We start from the raw sequence: 27,212 nt of genomic DNA on the forward strand, positions 1-27,212 counted from the left end.
AGGCCGACGAGGGGTGAGTGCTATGGAAGGCCTTAGGGAATTGTTTCCCTGGTAAGTCCATGTGTTTGTGGCCCTTGAAATGCGTTTCCTGTGTGAAAAGAATTTTGGTGTCATACCTTTTCAGGAGGAGCGCCAGGTTATGCCTTTTATATGGTGAGTTCAGTCCCCTGACATTAAAGGACGTGAGACGGAGTCCGTTCATAGTGACGTTCTTGAGCTATAGTTAACGGAGATGAAATGTCAGATATGGTTACAGTAAACTGCGATCAGAGAACGGTGTGGACAGTCACCGACCACCTCATGGGGCACCCAAGGATATCAGGAGGGAACGAATTAGAAGGGGTAAAGGAAGGAAGGGAGTAGGGAGGAGTTAAAACACAAAGGGGAACAAAGGTAACGAGATTAGCAATACAGTAATTAAACAACACTAGGTCAGCGGGAAAGTACCGCTGGTAAATTATAACCGGATGTGGGCCAGGAGGAGTCAGGAGACCCGGTGCCCTGGACCACTTGGGGGAAGATTACTAAGATCTCACAGAGTCGTGGACCCTACTGAGATATCAGGATATTTTTTTCACTGCCTGGACAAACAGGCAACACCCCCGCCCCAAAAGAGGGGAGAGAAAATAACTGGGTGGGCTCCCCAGTCATATGCTACTATGGTAGACAGATCCAACAAGGAACAAATCGTGCAGAACATCAAGTGGAACAACTCGTGCACTCATAGAAGGAAAAGAGAGTTTGCGGGCAAAAAGCAAAAACAAAAGAGTGTAATTAGTCGGGTAAATCCCCCAAGGGGGAGGAAGAAAGCATGCAGTATTCAGTTCGCTTCCGGAGGTATGACGCGGGCTGAGTAATCAGGTGCCCTCAGGGCTTCCAGAGTCTCCTCTGTAAGGTAATAAAACTGGGTAGGGGGGCATGTCGCTCCATCATTACGGGGCCCGAGTTAAGGTGGGCCACTCCGGATGTGAGGCAAACGGCGTCTAGTCTCGCCGGGAAGCAGTTCTCTCGTCTCACAATCTCACGGATCCTCCTTTGGCTTTTTCTTCTTCCCCTTTGGGGACTTAGAACTGCCCACAACCAGCCACCGCCCCGGATTCTCCTTTTGGGGTAGCTGAGGAGGTTCAGGGAGCGGCTGCCAGCTCGGGAGCTCTATTGGATCAATGTCCAACAGTTTCCATAGGTTCTGTAGATCTTCGGACGTACGCACGTTCCCTCTTTTGCCTCTGTGTAAAATGCTAAGCCCGAAGGGGAAGAGCCACGTATACTTTATCCCCATGGACCTGAGGGCCTCCAGCAGTGAGCGTAAAACGCGGCGTTTAGCTAAAATGGAGGGTACCAAGTCCTGGAAAATCTGTATCGGGGTCTCCGCATATTTTAGATCTTTGTGGGTTCTGGTAGCTCTCAATACAGCTGCTGTGTCAGGGAAAGCTAGCAGTTGGCAAATAACGTCTCTAGGTGGTTCAGATGCATTAGGTGGGGGCCTGAGAGCTCTGTCTATTCTTTCAATACATATCGTGGAAGCTCTGTCCGCGCCCAGCAAAGTGTCGAAAATTTATTTCGCAATATTAGGGAGGCACTCACCTGTGAAGGCTTCAGGAAGGCCCTTAATGTGCACATTATTGCGGTGATTTCTGTTTTCGAGATCTTCCTGCATCAATAGCACCCTATTCAGGTGTGAGTGTTGGTCCTTTACCACTTGCTCGAGCTGCAGGGCATGGGTAGAGATAGCTGCAGAAGTAGATTTCCCAGGCTTTGCTCAGGTCTTCTGGGGTTCAGATGGTAATTTGTTGTCCTTCTTTGAAGGTAGCTATGACGAATGGGAACAGCCATTTTACTGGGAGTTTTTTCGCCCTTATGGCATCTGTTAGTGGCTTCAATATGCGCCTTTTAGCTAGTGTGCTTGGTGCTATGTCCTGGAAGAGCAGTATTTTGTTGTTTTCAAATAGTATGTCTTGGGTCTCTCGTGCTTTTTGGAAGATAGCTGTGGTATCTACGTAGCTGAGTAGCCCACAGATGACATCCCGTGGAGGAGCTGAGGCAGCGGGTCTGGGTCGCAGGGCTCTATGTATACGTTCGATGGTGATGTTATCCGCTCTGTCTTCGCCCAACAAGGAGCTGAATATTTGTATAGCCGCCGATTTAAGGGCCTCTGGTGCAGTGAACTCTGGAAGGCCTCTTATTCTGATGTTTTTTTTTCCTGCTCCTGTTTTCTTGGTATTCTAGGAGAAGGAAGGCTTGATTAAGACAGTCTTGTTGGGTAAGTAAGTTGCTCTGTACTGCCTCGCTGTGGTGGAATAATTCCAATTGAGAGTTCTCTAGGTCGTCTACCCTGCGGCCTATGTGTTTGACATCTGTTTTAATGTCGGCGAGTTCTTGCAAGACCGGGGAGAGAGCTTTGGTCAGTACTTTTTTAATAAAGGAGCAGGAGACCGGGCCTCTGTCTTGTTCTTCATCTTGATCCGAGTGTACTGACCCACAGTCCCTATCAGATTCGATCAGATCATGGTCAGTCGGGCTTCGCGCGTAGTTTTTGGGCTCTGTGCCGCGGGCGAGTGGTGCTTTTTCTTTAAGTATTTGTCCATGTCTAGTTGGTTTTTGTTAAGTTTAGGTGTGTCTGCTTCGTCTCTGCTTCTGTCTCTGTTAGTTTTAACCATTTTGAGGTCAGTTCGTGTGCTGGGTTCTGCTGAAGTCTTGGTGGTATCTACGTAATTGTTAGTTAAGCATAGTTTCCTTCTTGCGGTTTTTTGTAATGAAATTCATCTTTAAGCTCACAGGTGCGGGGAGAAGAGGTTCCGCTTCTCTGATAGAATGTTGTTTTGTAAGTGGTCGCCAGGGGGTCTCAGGTGTTGTATTGGTCTTAGTCCAAAGATGGCGTTTAGCCAGAGGCAAATAGCGTCACATGGGCTCTACAGGCTGTGTTGTTAATAGCCTGCTGGGTTTATTTAGGTGCACCATGATTTAGTGTGCCCCACTGCCTCTGTGTATTGCTGACAGGCTGGTGTGGAGTGGGCTTCTTTGTTCACTGACCTGCTATAGCCCTCAGGCCATGATCAGCGGTGTCCAGAACAAGGAAGGGGTGGGAGTGAGGGACCCTCCACAGTCATGTGTTGTCCCGTCAGGTGAGTTGAAGGAGATATCGCCGCAGCCCTCAGGGGTCATGGTTACGGGTGCCTCTGGCGGTGTCTGAGTCAGTGAGGGCAGGGAGGGAGTGGGGGTCTCCCCACGGTACTGTGCTGGCTCCGGACACAAGTTAGGTGCGGAGGGTATCTCCTGCAGACTCAGCCACCGGCACAGGCTCCGCGTACCCCGTTGCTCACAGTCACCGTTGCACACAGGTAGATGTGCGGCGTCCCCATATCTCTGTGACGCCGCAGGCACAGAAAGGGAGTGCTTCCAAGATCCCCCACGGGCACAGCAGCAGAAAGCAGGCACGCCGCAGTTTACGGGTAGAGGCACTCACCCGGCCCTGATGTCCTCCGCAGGTCCGCTTGGCGAGGAGGGTTTCGCCGAGGTAGCCCAAAGCTGCAGTCTTTTGGCGCCAAAAGTCTGAGGTGAGGAGATGGTGGGGAGTGAGGAGGGGGTTGCTTTAGGCCGCAAGTTCTTTTTGCCTGTTATGAGGCTCCGAAGCTCCCCAATCCCTCGCAGGGTAGCTGAGGGTCTTTTTGGTGTTAGAAAGGTTGGTTTCTGTGCTCGTGGCAGTCGATTTTCTGAGGTTTTTTTTGTTTTTTAGAAGGACTTTCTGGAGAGCTGTGTAGAACACGTCCTTGCTGCTCAGAAACTAAGCCATGCCCGGCCACAGTGTTTCTCACAGCCCACGCGACTGTACCAAAGCTAGCCTGAGTTCTCCGTAGCCGCTGACTCGTTTCAAGGAGGGTGATCTGGCCCTAAGGCTGGAGTGTGTTGTAGACAGGGGTCAGAGGCTTCAAGGGGGTGTGAGGCTTGTACACATTCTCTGAGGACACAATCAGCAGGTTCATGGTGGGAGCAGCACTGGCAGCAGTGGTTTCACAGGTCCTCCGGATACAGAGGATTACACAACCAGCTACAACGATAAAGATAATTAATACACACTGGATTGAGATCCCTACTTGGGCCCTGCTACCATGGGTCTTAGCTGGTAAGCAATTCCCTTTAAGGCATCTCTGGTGTACGTTACAAATCTCTGTTGGTTATAACAGATATAGTTCAACCAATCTACATTTTTTCTATCAGTGACAATGGTAAATAACGACTCCCATCCTGCTTTAACCTGATCCTTGGCTTTGTATTTATCTGGTACCACCCTAGGCACCCCTAGGGCATCCAGGTACATATGAGGGTCGAACATACTGCCTGGGATCTCGACTTCTCTTTTAGTTCGGTGTGGGGGTTTGTTCTCTGCTGCATTGTCAGGTAGTATGTGCAAGGGCATTAAGGCTTTTGCGAGGGCACAATGTCCAGTCTAGTCCCATTTGTGTCTGGTGCGTATGTTTCCGTCACGACACACCCAATAGACTTCTCCTAGGGACTGGACTTGTCTCCGTGCTGGGGTGCCATCCTTCCGGGAGGCGCAGTACCTGCCTGTGAAATTCCCTAGAAATCTACCATTGGCATAATTGACAATGCAGGTGTAGATTCCCAGGTATATCACAAACCCCTCCCCTGTGCGCCGTACTTTAGTAATAATAGGGTACTCTTTTTTTTCTTTTTTTTTTCCATTTTTTACAACTTGTTCTATTGGTGTTGGTGTTGGTATAGAGGCTGAGAAAACAGAGAAGGATCATCGTATTCGGGCTCAAAGGGGTGTTTTCTAGAGATGAGCGAACACACTCGTCCGAGCTTGATGCTCGTTCGAGCATTAGGGTGTTCGAGATGCTCGTTACTCGAGACGAGCACCACGCGGTACTCGAGTCAATTCCATTTCCTTCCCTGCATGTTTAGCGCCATTTTTTAGCCAATAGACATGCAGGGAAGGCATTACCTCTTCCTCCTGTGACGTGCCAGCCCGATCCCACCCCCTGCAGTGAGTGTCTGGTGAGATCAAGTGACCGCTGAGTACTTAAAGCGGTTCCGCCCGCGGCTCGCCTCAGACACACACTGGGAGAGATTAGGGAAAGTGTTAGTGTAGGATCCTGTCTACAAGAACCCCAACGGTCCTTCTTAGGGCCACATCTGACCATGTGCATAAATGTGTGGCTGGCTGGGAGCAGTTTTGCACAATTTTTTTTTTATTCATCTCGGGCTGTGCAGGCCATTACAGCTATAGCGTTCTAAGTCTGCAGTCTGTAATACAGAGTATAGGGAAAGTGCTACTGAGAAAGGGACACTGGTAGTGTAGTATCCTGTCTACAAGAACCCCAACGGTCCTTCTTAGGGCTACCTCTGACCGTCTGCATTTTACAGGGTGTCCGGTGGGAGTTGTAGTCCATCACTATTGCACAGCTAGCCCTGTTTGCAGCCTTCCGTATAAGTTTTTTCTGGCTGGAGTTTGCGTTACAATACCGCTCTCAGCGTGAAAGTGTACACCAAAAATTCCATAATTTTTTACACCGCTCTGTGTCTGCAGTGAATTTGACGCACAGCATACGGCCAACACAGCCACTATTAGAGGGAAAGTGATATACACACTATATAGCCTGTATTCTTTAAAAAAAACAAAAAAAAAAACAATAAGCTCCTTCGTTGAGCTATCTCTGCGCTATTAAATTTTACTGGGTGTCTGGGGGGAGTTTTAGTCCATCACTGTTGCACAGTTAGGCCTGTTTGCAGTCTTCCGTATTCTTTGTTTCTGCCTGGAGTTTGCCTTACAATACCGCTCTCAGTAAGAAACTGTACGCAAATAATTCCATAATTGTTATCACCGGTCTGTGTCTGCAGTGAATTTGACGCACAGCGTACGGCCACAGCCACTGATAGAGGGAAAGTGATATACACATTATATAGCCTGTATTCTTTTTCCAAAAAAACCCCAAAAAGCTCCTTTGTTGGGCTACCTTTGACAGTTTAAATTTTACTGGGTGTCTGGTGGGAGTTTTAGTCCATCACTATTGCACAGTCAGGCCTGTTTGCGGCCTTCCATAGTATTTCAGTAATAATTATCACGGTGATGCATTATATCAAAATCTCTAAAAGATCATATCAAAAGTTTTAAAAGATTATTCATAGACTGACGTAATTACGCTAGCCTTAAATCTTAGTACGCCATGACACACTACATAATGACATCATGACGCATAATGACGTCCCCTGTTCTGGCCCTCAGCCGAATATGTGATGGGTACGACCTGACGTAATGGCGCCGGTCACATGACACGGACGCCATGACGCAATGACGTCCCTTGAAAGCATGTCCGCCATGACATGCTGGTCACGTGAGATATACGTCACACCGCCATGACACGCCGATCACATGAGATATACGTCATGCCGCTGTGACAATCCCGGTCACGTGAGACATACATCACGCCGCCGAAACGATCCCGGAAATGCCACCTGTACTTTGCAATAACTGCATGTAAGTGTATTTCTATATAAAGAAGTGTTTTTCAACTTTTAATATGTGCTTAAAAAAGTCGCCACGCAGCGACGAAACGCTTGGAAAATATCATTCTGAATAAACTTATGGTTATAAGAAGATTGGATCCTACCCTAATGGATTGTTAAGACGAGCGCGGGCGTTTTTTATCCTATCTACATTCCATTGATCGTGTGGGTCCAACCTGACAGTTGGACACAGAAGCTCTGCAGCCTACTCCATATGCCAGAGGGATTGACAAGTACTACTGTAAGATCCATTGCGATCTTAGAAGCCCACTTGGATTTGGAGGTGTTAGTGGGGCGCCTTTTTAGGGGTTCTCACTATACACCGGGTGAGTCCTACCATTATTATTTTTTTATTCCTATATTGGTTTTATTTCAATTACTTTTCTAATGCTCCAGATTGCCCTCTGAAGCGCCTCCCTTACATATTCTCTTGTTCTTCACCGCACCAAATACTGGATTAACCAGGAAGAAGTTCCACGGGCCCAACCTGGCACAGTTGCATTTCCCCCAGAACATAGGCCTCTGCCCACACCCTCAGCAATCGTGGGCATAAAGCGGACTCCGATGCTAGTGCAGCTGTGAAGGTCTCATTAAATCAGTTACGGTTGCTTTCACCACTCCAAAGATTGGATTAACCCGGAAGAAGTTCCACAGGCCAAACCTGGCGCAGTTGCATTTCCCCCAGGGCATAGGCTTCTGCCCACACCCTCAGAAATCGCGGGCATAAAGCGGACTCCGATGCTAGTACAGCTGTAAAGGTCTCATTAAATCAGTTACGGTTGCTTTCACTGCTCCAAAGACTGGATTAACCACGAAGAAGTTCCAGGGGCCCAACCTGGCGCAGTTGCATTTCCCCCAGGACCTAGGCCTCTCCGCACACCCTCAGCAATTGTGGGCATAAAGCGGACTCCGATGCTAGTACAGCTGTGAACGTCTCATTAATACAGTAACGCTCCTCGTTTGGCCCAAACTAGTGCCTCAAATAACTGTGGTAACACGAGAGAAAATACATGTTGACCAGTGCTGATCCCCTGACCCCAAGCAGGAGGAGGAGGTGGCATTACAAGGCCAAGAAACCATGACCAGGACCCGCTATAGTCTGTGAGGGAAGTATGTGAGCAGGCCCTGGGTCAGGCTCGGTCCCAGCAAACACCTTGTGTGACCCAAGGGGCTCTGAGTTACATAGCAATGGGAAATCCATGTGTCTGTGTAGGTGTCAGATAGCTCAACACTGCAAGGGGAAGTCTTTGAGTTCCATGGGCTCGCCTATGCTGTCAATGCACAAAGATAGTATTACACAGGAAGAAATCAGAGTGCCCAAATGGAGTTTCACCCCAGCAAGGACCTTGGCCTCGGCCCACATTTCTGCCCTAGTCAGTCAGTGTATTTGTGCCAGATAGGTAAAACAATGCAATGGGAAGTCTTTGTGCACCCATAGTATAGGCAGACCCCAGTAACATTTCTGTAGCAAAGGTATAGGCAGACCCCTGTAACATTTCTGTAGTAAAAGTATAGACGGACCCAGTAACATTTCTTTAGCAAAAATATAGGCAGACCCCAGTAACATTTTTGTAGTAAAAATATAGGCAGACCCCAGTAACATTTCTGTAGCAAAGGTATAGGCGGACCCCAGTAACATTTCTGTAGCAAATGTATAGTAGCATTTCTGTAGCAGAAGTATAGGCTGACCCCTGTAACATTTCTGTAGTAAAAGTATAGACAGACCCCAGTAACATTTCTGTAGCAGAAGTATAGGCAGACCCCAGTAACATTTCTGTAGCAGAAGTATAGGCAGACCCCTGTAACATTTCTGTAGCAAGAGTATAGGCGAACCCCTGAAACATTGGTGAACCATGAGTGTAGTCAAAGGCCAGAAAAATTAGATAACAGTACAGGCGAGGGCCAGAAAAATTGGTGTACCAAGACTACAAGTGTATCCCTGAAAAATTGCTCATCCGCGAGGGCAGGTGAAACCCATAAACATTTTTTAAAGATACAGCTCGCTGTTACTTAATTTTTAACAGAGCCTGGAGGCAGCCCTGTGAAAAAAATGGGTTTCTGTTAAAGTATCAATACTTTTGAAACTTTGAAAAATTGTAAAAATAATGGGGGCGTGGCTTGCGTAGGCACCGAGATGGACGGTTCTCCTTAAGCTCCGCTCGGCAAGGGCACTATCATCTAATAAAAACGATCGGCAGAGGAGAAGAACATTCACCCAATCCACACAGGAACTCACCAGGGTTCGGAGATGTCCAGGAGAGCCGCAAAAGCGATCCCGACCAGGCTGGAGTCCTTCTTCTCCGCGCTGCAGAGCTGACAGCTGCAGGAGAAACAACCCCTCCCGGCGCTCAGGAAGAGGAGCAGAGCACCAGCTCAAAGCAGCTACAGGGGAATGAGAATGCCCTGGAGACTGCCAAGAAGCTTCCCACTGGGGAGGAAGCCACTTCAGGTCAGAGGGAACAACCCAGAGAAGGGAGGTTAGTGATGGAGGGAGAAATGGGAGCGGAGCTTTCACCCTCCAAGATGGCGCTGACCACGCTACTGCTATGCAGCACCTCATCTTCCCCGTCAGGCAGCCCAGAGAAGCAAAGGCAAAAAATGTCTCCCACTAATGAGCAAACAGCACACACTGAACCTCCCTGCAGCACAACCAAAGGGAAAAATATTATTAATCTCTCTGCATCTGATAAACCTGCCACAGAGCTTTACATTAACCCCTTAACCCCTTAATGACATGGCCTATTTTGAGCTTAAGGACCAAGCCTTATTTTTCAAATCTGACATCTGTCACTTTCTGTGCTAATAACTTTTGAATGCTTTTACTTATCAAGGTGATTCTGAGATTGTTTTTTCGTGACATATTGTACTTTATGTTAGTGTAAAAATTTCATCAATAAATTTTGTCCTTATTTGGAAAAAAAATCCAAATTTACTGAAAATTTGGAAAAATTCACAATTTTCAAACTTTGAATTGTTTTCTTTGTAAGATAGAAAGTCAAACACCACAACATAGTTATTAATTAACATTTCCCATAGGCCTACTTTACACAGCAATCATTTTTTAAGTGTTATTTTACTTTTTGCAGACTCCACAAAGTATATAAATTTAGCAGTAATTTTTCACATTTACTAGCAAATTTCAAAATCTAAATTTTTTAAGGACCAATGCAGTTCAGACATAGTTTTGCCGAGCCTGTATATCAGAATCCCCCATGAATTGCCCCATTTTAAAATCAGCACCCTTCAAAGTATTCAAAATGGCATTTAGAAAGTTTATTAACCCTTTAGATGTTTTACAGGAATTAAAGGAAAGTGCATCAAAAATTAGAACAGTTCCTTTTTTCTACTGATTTTCAATATAAAACCTTTTTTTTAATATAAAACAGTAGGAGTTAGCAAAGAAACAAAACTTGGAATGTATGACCCAGATTCCGCAGTTTTTAGAAATGCCCCATATGTGGACGTAGCCTGTTGTATGGGCACATGGTAGGTCTCAGAAGGAAAGGAGCGCTTCTTGTCTTTTTGAATGCAGATTTGGCAGGAATAATTTTCAGACCCCATGTAGTGTTTGCAGTGCCCCTGAGGTAGCAGTACATTTGAAACCCCCAATAACTGACCCCATTTTGGAAACTACACCCCTCAGGGAATTTATTAAGGGGTGTAGTGAGCGGTTTGAACCCACAGATGTTTGAGGAATTTTTTTTAACAGTTTGAGTTCAATACGAAAAAATCCAATTTTTCACATAATGTTTAGCTTTAGGCCCAGATTTTCATTTTTCACCAGTGGCAGAAGGAAAAACGTACCCCATGATGCGTTACCCAGTTGCTCTCGAACACGGAAATGCCCCATATGTGGACGTAGCCTGTTGTATGGGCACATGGCAGGACTCAGAAGGATAGGAGCGCTTCTTGGCTTTTTGAATGCAGATTTTGCTGGAATAATTTTCAGAGCCCATGTAGTGTTTGCAGTGCCCCTGAGGTACCAGTGCATTTGAAACCCCCAACAACTGACCCCATTTTGGAAACTACACCCCTCAGGGAATTTTTTAAGGGGTGTAGTGAGCGGTTTGAACCCACAGGTATTTGAGGAATTTTTTTAACAGTTTGAGTTCAATACAAAAAAACCACATTTTTCACATAATGTTCAGCTTTAGGCCCAGATTTATATTTTTTACCAGTGGCAGAAGGAAAAAACGTACCCCATGATGCGTTACCCAGTTGCTCTCGAACACGGAAATGCCCCATATGTGGACGTAGCCTGTTGTATGGGCACATGGCAGGACTCAGAAGGATAGGAGCGCTTCTTGGCTTTTTGAATGCAGGTTTTGCTAGAATAATTTTCAGACCCCATGTAGTGTTTACAGTGCCCCTGAGGTACCAGTGCATTTGAAACCCCCAACAACTGACCCCATTTTGGAAACTACACCCCTCAGGGAATTTTTTAAGGGGTGTAGTGAGCGGTTTGAACCCACAGGTATTTGAGGAATTTTTTTAACAGTTTGAGTTCAATACAAAAAAACCACATTTTTCACATAATGTTCAGCTTTAGGCCCAGATTTATATTTTTTACCAGTGGCAGAAGGAAAAAACGTACCCCATGATGCGTTACCCAGTTTCTCTCGAACACGGAAATGCCCCATATGTGGACGTAGCCTGTTGTATGGGCACATGGCAGGACTCAGAAGGATAGGAGCGCTTCTTGGCTTTTTGAATGCAGATTTTGCTGGAATAATTTTCAGAGCCCATGTAGTGTTTGCAGTGCCCCTGAGGTACCAGTGCATTTGAAACCCCCAACAACTGACCCCATTTTGGAAACTACACCCCTCAGGGAATTTTTTAAGGGGTGTAGTGAGCGGTTTGAACCCACAGGTATTTGAGGAATTTTTTTAACAGTTTGAGTTCAATACAAAAAAATCACATTTTTCACATAATGTTCAGCTTTAGGCCCAGATTTATATTTTTTACCAGTGGCAGAAGGAAAAAACGTACCCCATGATGCGTTACCCAGTTGCTCTCGAACACGGAAATGCCCCATATGTGGACGTAGCCTGTTGTATGGGCACATGGCAGGACTCAGAAGGATAGGAGCGCTTCTTGGCTTTTTGAATGCAGATTTTGCTGGAATAATTTTCAGAGCCCATGTAGTGTTTGCAGTGCCCCTGAGGTACCAGTGCATTTGAAACCCCCAACAACTGACCCCATTTTGGAAACTACACCCCTCAGGGAATTTTTTAAGGGGTGTAGTGAGCGGTTTGAACCCACAGGTATTTGAGGAATTTTTTTAACAGTTTGAGTTCAATACAAAAAAATCACATTTTTCACATAATGTTCAGCTTTAGGCCCAGATTTATATTTTTTACCAGTGGCAGAAGGAAAAAACGTACCCCATGATGCGTTACCCAGTTGCTCTCGAACACGGAAATGCCCCATATGTGGACGTAGCCTGTTGTATGGGCACATGGCAGGACTCAGAAGGATAGGAGCGCTTCTTGGCTTTTTGAATGCAGATTTTGCTGGAATAATTTTCAGAGCCCATGTAGTGTTTGCAGTGCCCCTGAGGTACCAGTGCATTTGAAACCCCCAACAACTGACCCCATTTTGGAAACTACACCCCTCAGGGAATTTTTTAAGGGGTGTAGTGAGCGGTTTGAACCCACAGGTATTTGAGGAATTTTTTTAACAGTTTGAGTTGAGAACGAAAAATTCACATTTTTCCAATAATGTTCAGCTTTAGGCCCAGATTTTCATTTTTCACCAGGGGCAGAAGGAGAAAACATAGTCCATAATGCATTACCCAATTACTCTCGAGCACGGAAATGCCCCATATGTGGATGTAAACTGTTGTTTGGGCACATGGCAGGGCTCAGAAAGAAAGGAGCGCTTTTTTTGAATGCAGATTTTGCTGGAATAATTTTCAGACACCGTGTAGTGTTTGCAGTGCCCCTGAGGTACCAGTGCATTTGAGACCCCCAACAACTGACCCCATTTTGGAAACTACACCCCTCAGGGAATTTTTTAAGGGGTGTAGTGAGCGGTTTGAACCCACAGGTATTTGAGGAATTTTTTTAACAGTTTGAGTTGAGAACGAAAAATTCACATTTTTCCAATAATGTTCAGCTTTAGGCCCAGATTTTCATTTTTCACCAGGGGCAGAAGGAGAAAACATAGTCCATAATGCATTACCCAATTACTCTCGAGCACGGAAATGCCCCATATGTGGATGTAAACTGTTGTTTGGGCACATGGCAGGGCTCAGAAAGAAAGGAGCGCTTTTTTTGAATGCAGATTTTGCTGGAATAATTTTCAGACACCGTGTAGTGTTTGCAGTGCCCCTGAGGTACCAGTGCATTTGAGACCCCCAACAACTGACCCCATTTTGGAAACTACACCCCTCAGGGAATTTTTTAAGGGGTGTAGTGAGCGGTTTGAACCCACAGGTATTTGAGGAATTTTTTTAACAGTTTGAGTTGAGAACGAAAAATTCACATTTTTCCAATAATGTTCAGCTTTAGGCCCAGATTTTCATTTTTCACCAGGGGCAGAAGGAGAAAACATAGTCCATAATGCATTACCCAATTACTCTCGAGCTCGGAAATGCCCCATATGTGGATGTAAACTGTTGTTTGGGCACATGGCAGGGCTCAGAAAGAAAGGAGCGCTTTTTTTGAATGCAGATTTTGCTGGAATAATTTTCAGACACCGTGTAGTGTTTGCAGTGCCCCTGAGGTACCAGTGCATTTGAGACCCCCAACAACTGACCCCATTTTGGAAACTACACCCCTCAGGGAATTTTTTAAGGGGTGTAGTGAGCGGTTTGAACCCACAGGTATTTGAGGAATTTTTTTTAACAATTTGAGTTGAGAACGAAAAATTCACATTTTTCCAATAATGCTCAGTTTAGGCCCAGATTTTTATTTTTTACCAGGGGCAGAAGGAGAAAACGTACCCCATGATGTTACCCAACAGGGAAATGCCCCATATGTGAATCTAAACTGTTTTTAGGGCGCAGGGCTCAGAAGGGAAGGACTTAGCATGTGGCTTTATGTACAAGCTGTGCGAAGTACATCAGGGTAAAACGTCAGGGCAATAAAAAAATTAAAATTTCAGGGACGTGTGGTAGATCTTAAAACACTCATTTATACAGAGGCCGGGTTGTGTGGGGCACGTTTCACACTGGTATCTGGTGTCTTTTCTTATCCCCTGTTTGTAGCACACTCTGCACCTCTTTTGGGGCCTTCCCTTCGTCGCAGTGGAGGGAATTTCACTGAGAAAATGCTGCCCTGGTACAATTCTTGTGGCCTCGCTTCCAGAAGTACTGGGCCTCTCCCCCACCTCCTGGTCCCCAAATATTAGGTCCTTGATAACTTCCTCTTGAAATTCAAGGAATGTCCCCCTGTGGCCTGCACCTCGGAACAGCACGTAGGCATTATACAGTGCCATCTGTACGAGGTGCACGGCCAGTTTTTTGTACCACACCCGTGTTTTCCGCATGGCTCTATAGGGCTCCAGTACCTGGTCTGATAGATCGACCCCTCCCATGTACTTATTATAGTCGAGGACGCAGTCTGGTTTGGGGGTCTCTGCACTGGTACCTCGTACTGGGCAGGGGGTACTGCTGTGGCCGTGTATTGTCGTCAACATAAGGACATCCCTCTTGTCCTTATATTTAACGCACAATACATTGTCGCTGCATTGGGCCCGGCTCTCACCCCTTCTGAGCAGTTGCCCAAGCAGCGTCTTAGGGAGGCTTTTTTGATTTTTCCGAACAGTGCCACATGCCACTGTTCCTCTGGAAGCGAGGCACTGAAACAGGGGGACACTGGTATAAAAGTTATCCAGGTACAGATGGTAACCCTGGTCTAATAGTGGGTGCACCAGTTCCCACACTATTTTCCCTGTTATTCCCAGCACGGGGGGGCATTCTGGGGGCTCAATTTTAGTGTCCTTCCCCTCGTAAATACGGAACTTGTGGGTGTACCCTGATGTACTTTCGCACAGCTTGTACAACTTCACACCATACCGTGCCCGCTTACTGGGCAGGTACTGGCGGAATTTTAGCCTCCCCTTGAAGTGTACCAGGGACTCGTCTACTGCAATGTTTATCTGTGGGGCATACGCCTGGGCAAACTTGGCGTTAAAATGGTCTATTACGGGCCTGATCTTATACAACCGATCGTAATTGGGGTGATCGCTGGGGGGGCACAGCTGGTTGTCATTGTAGTGCAGAAATTTTAAAATACACTCAAAGCGCGTCCTCGACATCGCCATGCGGAACATTGGGGTGTGGTACAAAATATCGGTAGACCAGTACGCCCTGATTGTTGGCTTCTTTATTAGCCCCATGGTTAGTATAAGCCCCCAAAATTTTTGTATCTCTGGTGCATCCACAGGGGTCCACTTATCGGGTCTGGCATAGCTGGAGGTGGGATTTTGTTGAATAAAATTCTGGGCGTACAAATTAGTCTGGGTAACAATGTGGGCAATGAACTCTTCTGAAAAAAAAAACTTGAAGAAGTCCTTCCCTCTGAGCCCTTCCGGATCAAATTGAATCCCTGGGTTCCCAATAAAATCAGGGATCTGGGGTCTGTAATGTTCCGGGGTACTCCAGTGAGCATCTGATGCATTGGGGTCAGTGGCGGTCCTTGGACGCCTTCTCGGGGGTGCAGGGAGCTCAGACTCGCTGGATGAGGATGAGGATGAGGAGTCGGAGAATGCCAAAAAAGTGGGGTCGTCATCACCACTACCTGAGTCCGAGTCTGATGCAATGATTGCATACAGTTCCTCTGAAGTGTACCTCCTGCGGGCCATATTTATATAAAATGGGGCACACGGGGAAAAAGTTTTATTAGATGGGACACTGCGGGATGGGGTGACCACGGGACGGGGGTCGTAAAGAACGCGGAAACTTATGTGGTGTATTCACGTAAGTGTTTTTTTTTTTTTCTTTTTTTTTTTTTTTACACAGACGAATACACTGACACAACACGGACTAACGACACACTACACACTAGACGGACTAACTAAACGCTACACTAACTAATAACGGGTGACGGGACAGGTAACGAAATGGGAACAACAGGAACTTTTTTGGTTTTTTTGGTTTTTTTTTTACACAGACGAATACACTGACAGTACACGGACTAACGACACGCTACACACTAGACGGACTAACTAAACGCTACACTAACTAATAACGGGTGACGGGACAGGTAACGAAATGGGAACAACAGGAACTTTTTTTGTTTTTTTGGTTTTTTTTTTACACAGACGAATACACTGACACAACACGGACTAACGACACACTACACACTAGACGGACTAACTAAACGCTACACTAACTAATAACGGGTGACGGGACAGGTAACAAAATGGGAACAACAGGAACTTTTTTTTTTTTTTTTTTTTTTTTTTTTACACAGACGAATACACTGACAGTACACGGACTAACGACACGCTACACACTAGACGGACTAACTAAACGCTACACTAACTAATAACGGGTGACGGGACAGGTAACAAAATGGGAACAACAGGAACTTTTTTTTTTTTTTTTTTTTTTTTTTTACACCAAGGGATACACTGACTACACGCTGCGCTACACTACACTGCTGATCGCACGCTACAGCTCACTCACTACACTTCTGATCACACACTACAGATCCCTCACTCACTACACTACACTGCACTTCTGATCACTCACTCCACTCTGCTACACTACACTGCCTGATCAATCACTCACTACACTCACTACACTACACTGCCTGATCAATCACTCACTACACTCACTACACTACACCACACTGATCACTAACACTCACTCCACTACACCACACTGATGACTAACTCCTCTCCACTACACTGATCACTAACTCCACTCTGCTACACTACACTCCACTACACTACACTCCACTACACTCCACTACACTACACTACACTACACTACACTCACTCCCTGCCTAATCTACACTCTAATCGCACTTTATATTCACAAAAAACACAGTAGGTGCTCTCTGTACAAGCACCGGAAACACACTGCGGTGCTTGCACATGGAGCCCCTACTGTAAACAGCGCGAAGTCCGCTGCTGCGCTGTGATTGGTCAGGGAGTTTTTCCCTGACCAATCACAGCGATCGTGGGGGAGGGACCGCTCTGATTGGTCCCCAGCCCGGATGCCTCACTTGTCTGCCGACGATATCAGCCAGGATCGCTGCTGTGTCGCCGCGATTGTCACCGCGGCGACACTTTAATGGCATGACGTACCAGGTACGTCATGTTGCGGGAAGTATCCCGCTACCATGACGTACCAGGTACGTCCAGGAGCGGGAAGGGGTTAATGACATGGCCTATTTTGAGCTTAAGGACCAAGCCTTATTTTTCAAATCTGACATCTGTCACTTTCTGTGCTAATAACTTTTGAATGCTTTTACTTATCAAGGTGATTCTGAGATTGTTTTTTCGTGACATATTGTACTTTATGTTAGTGTAAAAATTTCATCAATAAATTTTGTCCTTATTTGGAAAAAAAATCCAAATTTACTGAAAATTTGGAAAAATTCACAATTTTCAAACTTTGAATTGTTTTCTTTGTAAGATAGAAAGTCAAACACCACAACATAGTTATTAATTAACATTTCCCATAGGCCTACTTTACACAGCAATCATTTTTTAAGTGTTATTTTACTTTTTGCAGACTCCACAAAGTATATAAATTTAGCAGTAATTTTTCACATTTACTAGCAAATTTCAAAATCTAAATTTTTTAAGGACCAATGCAGTTCAGACATAGTTTTGCCGAGCCTGTATATCAGAATCCCCCATGAATTGCCCCATTTTAAAATCAGCACCCTTCAAAGTATTCAAAATGGCATTTAGAAAGTTTATTAACCCTTTAGATGTTTTACAGGAATTAAAGGAAAGTGCATCAAAAATTAGAACAGTTCCTTTTTTCTACTGATTTTCAATATAAAACCTTTTTTTTAATATAAAACAGTAGGAGTTAGCAAAGAAACAAAACTTGGAATGTATGACCCAGATTCCACAGTTTTTAGAAATGCCCCATATGTGGACGTAGCCTGTTGTATGGGCACATGGTAGGTCTCAGAAGGAAAGGAGCGCTTCTTGTCTTTTTGAATGCAAATTTGGCAGGAATAATTTTCAGACCCCATGTAGTGTTTGCAGTGCCCCTGAGGTAGCAGTACATTTGAAACCCCCAATAACTGACCCCATTTTGGAAACTACACCCCTCAGGGAATTTTTTAAGGGGTGTAGTGATCGGTTTGAACCCACAGATGTTTGAGGAATTTTTTTTAACAGTTTGAGTTCAATACGAAAAAATCCAATTTTTCACATAATGTTTAGCTTTAGGCCCAGATTTTCATTTTTCACCAGTGGCAGAAGGAAAAACGTACCCCATGATGCGTTACCCAGTTGCTCTCGAACACGGAAATGCCCCATATGTGGACGTAGCCTGTTGTATGGGCACATGGCAGGACTCAGAAGGATAGGAGCGCTTCTTGGCTTTTTGAATGCAGGTTTTGCTAGAATAATTTTCAGACCCCATGTAGTGTTTGCAGTGCCCCTGAGGTACCAGTGCATTTGAAACCCCCAACAACTGACCCCATTTTGGAAACTACACCCCTCAGGGAATTTTTTAAGGGGTGTAGTGAGCGGTTTGAACCCACAGGTATTTGAGGAATTTTTTTAACAGTTTGAGTTCAATACAAAAAAATCACATTTTTCACATAATGTTCAGCTTTAGGCCCAGATTTATATTTTTTACCAGTGGCAGAAGGAAAAAACGTACCCCATGATGCGTTACCCAGTTGCTCTCGAACACGGAAATGCCCCATATGTGGACGTAGCCTGTTGTATGGGCACATGGCAGGACTCAGAAGGATAGGAGCGCTTCTTGGCTTTTTGAATGCAGGTTTTGCTAGAATAATTTTCAGACCCCATGTAGTGTTTACAGTGCCCCTGAGGTACCAGTGCATTTGAAACCCCCAACAACTGACCCCATTTTGGAAACTACACCCCTCAGGGAATTTTTTAAGGGGTGTAGTGAGCGGTTTGAACCCACAGGTATTTGAGGAATTTTTTTAACAGTTTGAGTTCAATACAAAAAAAACACATTTTTCACATAATGTTCAGCTTTAGGCCCAGATTTATATTTTTTACCAGTGGCAGAAGGAAAAAACGTACCCCATGATGCGTTACCCAGTTGCTCTCGAACACGGAAATGCCCCATATGTGGACGTAGCCTGTTGTATGGGCACATGGCAGGACTCAGAAGGATAGGAGCGCTTCTTGGCTTTTTGAATGCAGATTTTGCTGGAATAATTTTCAGACCCCATGTAGTGTTTACAGTGCCCCTGAGGTACCAGTGCATTTGAAACCCCCAACAACTGACCCCATTTTGGAAACTACACCCCTCAGGGAATTTTTTAAGGGGTGTAGTGAGCGGTTTGAACCCACAGGTATTTGAGGAATTTTTTTAACAGTTTGAGTTGAGAACGAAAAATTCACATTTTTCCAATAATGTTCAGCTTTAGGCCCAGATTTTCATTTTTCACCAGGGGCAGAAGGAGAAAACATAGTCCATAATGCATTACCCAATTACTCTCGAGCTCGGAAATGCCCCATATGTGGACGTAGCCTGTTGTATGGGCACATGGCAGGGCTCAGAAAGAAAGGAGCGCTTTTTTTGAATGCAGATTTTGCTGGAATAATTTTCAGACACCGTGTAGTGTTTGCAGTGCCCCTGAGGTACCAGTGCATTTGAGACCCCCAACAACTGACCCCATTTTGGAAACTACACCCCTCAGGGAATTTTTTAAGGGGTGTAGTGAGCGGTTTGAACCCACAGGTATTTGAGGAATTTTTTTTAACAATTTGAGTTGAGAACGAAAAATTCACATTTTTCCAATAATGCTCAGTTTAGGCCCAGATTTTTATTTTTTACCAGGGGCAGAAGGAGAAAACGTACCCCATGATGTTACCCAACAGGGAAATGCCCCATATGTGAATCTAAACTGTTTTTAGGGCGCAGGGCTCAGAAGGGAAGGACTTAGCATGTGGCTTTATGTACAAGCTGTGCGAAGTACATCAGGGTAAAACGTCAGGGCAATAAAAAAATTAAAATTTCAGGGACGTGTGGTAGATCTTAAAACACTCATTTATACAGAGGCCGGGTTGTGTGGGGCACGTTTCACACTGGTATATGGTGTCTTTTCTTATCCCCTGTTTGTAGCACACTGTGCACCTCTTTTGGGTCCTTCCCTTCGTCGCAGTGGAGGGAATTTCACTGAGAAAATGCTGCCCTGGTACAATTCTTGTGGCCTCGCTTCCAGAAGTACTGGGCCTCTCCCCCACCTCCTGGTCCCCAAATATTAGGTCCTTGATAACTTCCTCTTGAAATTCAAGGAATGTCCCCCTGTGGCCTGCACCTCGGAACAGCACGTAGGCATTATACAGTGCCATCTGTACGAGGAGCACGGCCAGTTTTTTGTACCACACCCGTGTTTTCCGCATGGCTCTATAGGGCTCCAGTACCTGGTCTGATAGATCGACCCCTCCCATGTACTTATTATAGTCGAGGACGCAGTCTGGTTTGGGGGTCTCTGCACTGGTACCTCGTACTGGGCAGGGGGTACTGCTGTGGCCGTGTATTGTCGTCAACATAAGGACATCCCTCTTGTCCTTATATTTAACGCACAATACATTGTCGCTGCATTGGGCCCGGCTCTCACCCCTTCTGAGCAGTTGCCCAAGCAGCGTCTTAGGGAGGCTTTTTAGATTTTTCCGAACAGTGCCACATGCCACTGTTCCTCTGGAAGCGAGGCACTGAAACAGGGGGACACTGGTATAAAAGTTATCCAGGTACAGATGGTAACCCTGGTCTAATAGTGGGTGCACCAGTTCCCACACTATTTTCCCTGTTATTCCCAGCACGGGGGGCATTCTGGGGGCTCAATTTTAGTGTCCTTCCCCTCGTAAATACGGAACTTGTGGGTGTACCCTGATGTACTTTCGCACAGCTTGTACAACTTCACACCATACCGTGCCCGCTTACTGGGCAGGTACTGGCGGAATTTTAGCCTCCCCTTGAAGTGTACCAGGGACTCGTCTACTGCAATGTTTATCTGTGGGGCATACGCCTGGGCAAACTTGGCGTTAAAATGGTCTATTACGGGCCTGATCTTATACAACCGATCGTAATTGGGGTGATCGCTGGGGGGGCACAGCTGGTTGTCATTGTAGTGCAGAAATTTTAAAATACACTCAAAGCGCGTCCTCGACATCGCCATGCGGAACATTGGGGTGTGGTACAAAATATCGGTAGACCAGTACGCCCTGATTGTTGGCTTCTTTATTAGCCCCATGGTTAGTATAAGCCCCCAAAATTTTTGTATCTCTGGTGCATCCACAGGGGTCCACTTATCGGGTCTGGCGTAGCTGGAGGTGGGATTTTGTTGAATAAAATTCTGGGCGTACAAATTAGTCTGGGTAACAATGTGGGCAATGAACTCTTCTGAAAAAAAAAACTTGAAGAAGTCCTTCCCTCTGAGCCCTTCCGGATCAAATTGAATCCCTGGGTTCCCAATAAAATCAGGGATCTGGGGTCTGTAATGTTCCGGGGTACTCCAGTGAGCATCTGATGCATTGGGGTCAGTGGCGGTCCTTGGACGCCTTCTCGGGGGTGCAGGGAGCTCAGACTCGCTGGATGAGGATGAGGATGAGGAGTCGGAGAATGCCAAAAAAGTGGGGTCGTCATCACCACTACCTGAGTCCGAGTCTGATGCAATGATTGCATACAGTTCCTCTGAAGTGTACCTCCTGCGGGCCATATTTATATAAAATGGGGCACACGGGGAAAAAGTTTTATTAGATGGGACACTGCGGGATGGGGTGACCACGGGACGGGGGTCGGAAAGAACGCGGAAACTTATGTGGTGTATTCACGTAAGTGTTTTTTTTTTTTCTTTTTTTTTTTTTTTACACAGACGAATACACTGACACAACACGGACTAACGACACACTACACACTAGACGGACTAACTAAACGCTACACTAACTAATAACGGGTGACGGGACAGGTAACGAAATGGGAACAACAGGAACTTTTTTTGTTTTTTTGGTTTTTTTTTACACAGACGAATACACTGACACAACACGGACTAACGACACACTACACACTAGACGGACTAACTAAACGCTACACTAACTAATAACGGGTGACGGGACAGGTAACGAAATGGGAACAACAGGAACTTTTTTTTTTTTTTTTTTTTTTTTTTTTACACAGACGAATACACTGACAGTACACGGACTAACGACACGCTACACACTAGACGGACTAACTAAACGCTACACTAACTAATGACGGGTGACGGGACAGGTAACGAAATGGGAACAACAGGAACTTTTTTTTTTTTTTTTTTTTTACACCAAGGGATACACTGACTACACGCTGCGCTACACTACACTGCTGATCGCACGCTACAGCTCACTCACTACACTTCTGATCACACACTACAGATCCCTCACTCACTACACTACACTGCACTTCTGATCACTCACTCCACTCTGCTACACTACACTGCCTGATCAATCACTCACTACACTCACTACACTACACTGCCTGATCAATCACTCACTACACTCACTACACTACACCACACTGATCACTAACACTCACTCCACTACACCACACTGATGACTAACTCCTTTCCACTACACTGATCACTAACTCCACTCTGCTACACTACACTCCACTACACTACACTCCACTACACTCCACTCCACTACACTACACTACACTACACTCACTCCCTGCCTAATCTACACTCTAATCGCACTTTATATTCACAAATACCACAGTAGGTGCTCTCTGTACAAGCACCGGAAACACACTGCGGTGCTTGCACATGGAGCCCCTACTGTAAACAGCGCGAAGTCCGCTGCTGCGCTGTGATTGGTCAGGGAGTTTTTCCCTGACCAATCACAGCGATCGTGGGGGAGGGACCGCTCTGATTGGTCCCCAGCCCGGATGCCTCACTTGTCTGCCGACGATATCAGCCAGGATCGCTGCTGTGTCGCCGCGATTGTCACCGCGGCGACACTTTAATGGCATGACGTACCAGGTACGTCATGTTGCGGGAAGTATCCCGCTGCCATGACGTACCAGGTACGTCCAGGAGCGGGAAGGGGTTAAAGAACTAGTCATGATCCTAAGAGACACTATCCATTCTGACATCAACAGCATGACATCTGACATGAACGCATCCGTCCTTGAAGTTAAAAACAGGGTTGAACAAACAGAGAACAAAATGGAAGAAATCGTCAAATCTCACAACTCCCTTATTGACGCACACTACGACCTAGAAGAAAAAGTCTCTAAACTTCAAAACAAACTAATAGATCTTGAAGATAGAAATAGACGTAACAACGTCAGAATCAGGGGTGTACCTGAGAAAGTCTCTAATGCTGAAATATACAACTACGTCATGCGTTTCATGAAAAAGCTTTTTCCGGACACCCCCGACCAAGAACTGAAAATTGACAGACCTCATCGTCTGCCACGTCTGAAATTCCTTAAAGAAGACAGTCCTAGAGACATTATTGTGCGCATCCATTTTTTTCGCACTAAAGAAGCCCTGATGAATGTGGCTAGGAAAACGCCAACTCTTCCAAGCCCTTATGACAAAATCCGCCTCTTCATAGACCTCTCTCAGGCCACCATGGAGGCGAGAAGAGGATTCGCCATGGCAACAGCTGCCAAGAGAAATGCCGGCATCGTCTATAGATGGGGATTCCCCACAAAAATTATAGCCACTAAATACAATGCAACGCACATCTTTCACAACCCCGAAGAAGCCACAAACGCGCTGAACGCCTGGGGAGTTCCGATTCAAGCCCAGACTCAGCCACATGCTCCGGCCAACACCAAGAGAAGCTATCCACCTGGAACCAAAGGAGCGTCCAGTCCGAAATGAGGACTAGTTATGTTTTCTCTCCCTGCTGATATGTGATACATATTATTTGAGTGCTCTACCGCATATGTCGGACTTTACTCCCCCAAATGATCAAACAAGCGATGTCTTGTTATGTCCTCTTAATGTTTTTCAATGCTCTCTCCCCCCAAAAGCTACTCTTCCAGTTTTGCCCATTCTCATATGAGGAAAGCTTCTTAGTTAACTGTTCTAGTTACTTCTTTTGTTGTCATTCTATTTCAGGCATCTCGGCTTTCCGCGGTCTCCGAGGTCTCCATTTCCTTCTTCCGCCATCCTAGTCATGACACTGAAAATCCTCTCCTTAAACGCCAACGGTCTAAACTCTCCATACAAGAGACACGCTGTCTGGAAAGAATCTCTCTCCTACAACACGGATGTCATATGTATACAGGAGACACACATGTTAGAATCTGACACAGGTCTCATGTCACATAAAAAATTTCATCATTCAGTATTCGCCAGCACACAAAAATTACAAGCAATGATTATGATCACCTTTAAAGATGACATAACATTCAAACTGGATGAAAAAATCTGCGATACCAAGGGTTGCTATTTAATCCTGGTAGGCTCTCTGAACAACGTTGTACTCACGTTGGTTAATGTATACGCCCCGAACACAAAACAAATTTGCTTTCTTAACAAGCTCATGAAAAAAATCAACCAAGTAGCAAAAGGCTCGGTGATTATTTGTGGTGATTTCAACCTAGTCCCAGACAATACAATTGACACTACTAATCGGAGACTAAAGAAAGGGCTCACTTTAGGTAACTGGTTACACAATGCGGCCCTATATGATACTTTCCGCTTCGTAAACGCTTCTGCAAGAGAGTATTCCTATTTCTCTCCCAGACACGGTACCTTCTACCAAATTGACCTATGCCTAGTAGATAAAAATCTCACAAAAATATCTAAGTCGGAAATAGGCATCGCCTCCTGGTCTGATCATGCCCCGACTGTAACATACTTGGAACTTGGGGGAAACTGTCAAACAAATAGGCTATGGAGGAACAATACATATCTATTGAACCTACCTAAACAAAAAATAGAAATCCAAAAGGCCCTTGAAAAATACTTCACATTCAACGATACCCCAGACATGGACCCAATGGTTTTGTGGAATGCACACAAATCTTACATGCGTGACATTCTCATAAAACTCAGAGCCAAATTTAAAAGAGGCAAAACAAATAAAACGGTCGCACTGCTGTCCCAGATAGCTACAAAAGAAAAAGAAATCCAACTACAACCTTCCCCCAAGGGGCTAAATGACCTACATAACTTGAGGCTAGACCTGCGCAAAATATTGTTGGGAGACTTTGATAGAGAAGCCAATGCCAACAGAGCCAACATATACTCATCTATAAAAAAAAACCTTCCAAATGGATGGCTAACTTAACAAAAAGAAAATCCATAAAAGCCAATATTCCATATGTTTGGAATTCCCAAAAAAAAGGAATATAAATTAACCAACCCCAAACACATTGCAGATGCCTTTCGCACTTATTACAGTAACGTTTACAACTTGAAAGACAACCCACAGATCACTCAACCCAACAGTGTCACAATCGATAATTTTCTGAAAGGAGTCAACCTACGGTCAGTTCTCTTAGACCAACAATTTAACTCCACTGAGCTGCTCTCAACAGTTTCCTCCCTAAAAAAAACACAAAGCACCTGGCCCAGACGGTTATTCTACGGAATATTACCAAATATACTGGAACACACTCTCTTCATATATCCAAAACACATTCAACACAGCCATGCAGAGGGGCAGTTTTCCTAAAGAAATGCTTCAGGCTACGATAATAGTCCTGCCCAAACCGGGTAAAGAGCCAAATGAACCTACCAATTTTTGGCCCATATCATTGCTTAATACGGACGTTAAAATTTACGCAAAAACATTGGCCAATAGATTGTTGAATTTGCTCCCGTCCCTGATCCACTCTGACCAGCTGGGTTTTGTCAAGGGTAGACAAGTATCGTATGGCACTAGGAGAATCCTAAACCTCATACACGCAATAGAATCCTCCCGTACACCATCAATCCTGCCAGCCTTAGATGCCGAAAAGGCTTTTGATAGGGTTCATTGGGGTTTCGCCTTTGAATCCCTAAAAAAATATGGCATGGGAGAGGGTATAATAAGAGAGATACGTGCATTGTACTCGTCCCCTTCTGCTAGAGTAATGGTGGATGGGGCCCTATCAGAACTATTATACATATCAAATGGGACTAGACAAGGCTGCCCATTATCACCTATCTTATATGTCCTTGCAATTGAACCACTAGCGGAAACAATTTGCATATCTCCTGAAATCAATGGTATCCCAATAAACTTAAGACAACACAAAATTGGTCTGTTCGCAGATGACGGTATTCTAACCATGACCCGCCCCCTGGAATCCTTGTGAGCAGCTCAAAACATTCTAAAAATCTTTAGTGAAGCCTCCCTTTACAGCATAAATGCCAACAAATCACTTATCCTTGGTATACATATATCCCATAGTTCGATGGCAGCCATCCAATCTGAATTCCCCTTTGGGTGGAGGAAAAGCTCTATCCCCTACTTGGGTGTGGAATTAACAACTCCTCTCAAAAATTTGGAAACCACAAATCTTCCGATTCTACTGGATTCTATACAGAAAGAAATTGAACACCTGACAAAATTAAATCTAACCTGGTATGGCATGATCATGTCATACAAAATGAACATCTTGCCCAAAATGTTATACTACTTTAGAGTCCTCCCGATTCCATTCACAAGCACTTAACCAATCTACAGAACCAATTAAACAAATGTATCTGGGAGGTAAAAAAACACGCCTAGCCCTATCGATCCTCGCCCTACATCGCAGGAGAGGGGGAGCAGATATACCCAACCTAAAAATGTACCACCGTGCAATTGTGTTGAATCAAATCGAAGGATGGTTGTCCAGCGATTGCTCCATGGGATGACCTGGTATAGAAATGGCCCTCTTAAGCAATGTTTCAGGCAAAACCCTCCTGCTAGCATCATCCTTGTCTGGTGTGTCTAAGTCCTCAAACTTAGAACTAAAAAACACGGGGATGTCTCCCCCCATGCAGGCATCAATGGAGGCGTGGTACGAACTTACACAGAAACTAGCTACATGGGACACATTGAAAAAACCCTCACTGCCCCTCAATGTTCTTCATCTCTTCTTGCCTAACCTTACTTTAAAAGAGTGGACTATCAGGGGCAAACAAACAATAGACTATCTTAGGTCCACAAAAAACATTAAAACATTTGCGGAGCTTAGCTCCACATATCACCTACCACAAAAAGAATTCTTCTCTTACTGTAGAATTAGATCTTTCCTACAAAAAACTCTCATACATAACATACCCCTCCCGATTACAATTATTCAGAAAATCTCCATAGGAGGAAAACTGGGAAGTAAACTAGACACCAAATTCTTCTATGACATCCTAACATAACACTTTTCTAAAAAAGAAATTCCACATGCTAAATTGGGAAAAAGAATTAGGAGAAACCATACCAATCGACTCCTGGGAAAGGGCTTTCAAAATCTCAATGAAATCCTCTAAACGGATGGGAATACTGGAGACTCAGACAAAACTACACCTCAGATGGCATCTCTCCCCTTCATTACTAGAAAATAGATTTAAAATAGGATTGGGCCTGTACTGGAGAGGTAG

Source organism: Eleutherodactylus coqui, chromosome 8 (assembly GCF_035609145.1).
Source record: "Eleutherodactylus coqui strain aEleCoq1 chromosome 8, aEleCoq1.hap1, whole genome shotgun sequence".
NCBI lineage: Eukaryota > Metazoa > Chordata > Amphibia > Anura > Eleutherodactylidae > Eleutherodactylus > Eleutherodactylus coqui.